The sequence below is a fragment of the Neomonachus schauinslandi genome, chromosome X (assembly GCF_002201575.2).
Source record: "Neomonachus schauinslandi chromosome X, ASM220157v2, whole genome shotgun sequence".
Classification (NCBI taxonomy): domain Eukaryota; kingdom Metazoa; phylum Chordata; class Mammalia; order Carnivora; family Phocidae; genus Neomonachus; species Neomonachus schauinslandi.
In genome coordinates, this window is record NC_058419.1 from 82,527,676 (window position 1) to 82,529,593 (window position 1,918).

Below are 1,918 nucleotides of genomic sequence, written 5' to 3' on the forward strand. Positions count from 1 at the left end.
TCCTGAGCAGGGAGCCTGCTTCTCCCTCTCCCTCTGCCTGCCGCTCCCCCTGCTTGTGCTCTCTCTACCTCTGTCAAATAAAAATAAATAAAATCTTTTAAAAAAATGTACATATAACATCGCACTTCCTAGTGATTAACTAGATGCTTTTCTACTAACATCAGGAACAAGGACAGGATGTCCCTTCTCACCAATCCTCCTCAACAGCAACGTCCTAGCTAATGTAAGAAGACAACACAAGACAAGAAAAGGCATACAGATTGGGGCACTTCTGGTGTCCTTTCTCCTATGAGGACCTTGGGCCCCGGACTGCACATATAAAGGGTGCAATCTCTAAACTGGAGTCGGGTAGAGGCAGGCCGGCACCCCATTCTCGCCTTTGGGGTCACTGGCCTCAGGATCAGACATGGCCCAGAGCTTGAAAGACATAGAGGGACACGGGCAAGGTGCTAAAGTTGCTGCTGGGGGCCGGCGCCATGGCCTACGGCATCCATGAGTCTGTTTCACCATAGAAGGTGGGCACAGAGCCAATTTCTCTAATCGGATGAGGGCCTTCACTTTAGGATCCCCTGATTCCAGTACCCCATCATTTAGGACATTCAGGCCAGACCCTAAAAAATTTCCTCTCCCACAGGCACCAAAGACCTGCAGATGGTAAGCATCTGTGAGTGCTGTCTCAACCCATTGTCATGGAGCTTCCCAGCATGTACCAGTGCCCAGGGCTAGACTAGGAGGAGTGAGGACTGCCATCAACTGTCAAGGAGGTGCTCAAGGGAGGTGTGGCCAAGTTCAACACCTTGCAGCTGATTACCCAGCGGGCCCAGATATCCTTGTTGATTTCATGGGAGCTGACAGTGAGGGCCGAGGAATTCAGCCTTATCCTGGATGATGTAGTCATCACAGAGCTGAGCTTTAGCCGAGCGAGTATACAGCTGCTGTGGAAGCCAAACAAGTAGCTCAGCAGGAGGCCCAGGGAGCCCAGTTTCAGGTGGAAAAAGCAAAGCAGGAACAGCAGCAGAAGACTGTGTAGGCTGAAGGTGAGGCCGAGGCCACCAGGAGGCTTGGAGAAGCCCTGAGCAAGAACCCTGGCTACATCAAAGGGTACTGGGCAAGATCCAGGCAACCCGGAACATCTCCAAGACGACTGCCACATCACAGAATTGTATCTGTGTCACTGCTGAAAACCTTGTGCTCAATGTACAGGATGAAATTTTCACTTTGAAAACTGACAGCCTTATCAAGGGTAAGAAATGAGCTTAGTGATGAAGAACTCCCCTCCCCCAGAGAAAAAGTGAATCTGCTTCTCCCCTGGCTTTTGAGGAGCCAGTGTGGGGTCCAACCGACCCCCATCCTGCCCCTGGTATCATGTCATAGTCCCCTCTGTGTCTGTTCTCCCAGCCCTTCCTGGATGAACACAGACTGGCCAATTTTCAAGGGAATGACTTTCCTCTTCTCGGTGTTGGCCAGGGGTGTTGGGACAGTATGATTTCTGAGTGATTTTGTATAGTATTGTTTCCTCCTTCCAGGTTGGGGGGTGATAACCACCATCCCAGGAATTCTCAATAAAAAGAAATAATAAAAGGTACGCAGATTGGGAAGGAAGAAATAAAACTGTCATTGTTTGCAGATGACATGATTCTCTATGTAGAAAATTCCAAAGGGTTCTGCCCCAAGATGGCAATGTAGGAAGAGCCTGAACTTACCTCCTGCATGGACATAGCAAATCTATACCTATTTATACAGCAATTCCTCCTGAAGAAGAACAGAGAGCTGACTGAACAGCTTCTGCACAACAAAAGATAGAGAGACCACATAGAGAACATTGAGTTGGAGACACAGTAAGGGAATCCCACCCCCGATGCTGCAAACTGCAGTGGGGAGAGACAGTACTGAGGGACCATGAGCAGATTCATCTGCC

General features: G+C 49.4%; 1 pseudogene; it reads left to right on the forward strand.

Annotated features, from left to right (window-relative positions):
• Window positions 1-1,254, forward strand: part of LOC110581600 — a 23,144-nt pseudogene extending 21,890 nt beyond the window's left edge.
• The last annotated feature ends 664 nt before the right edge of the window (window positions 1,255-1,918 follow it).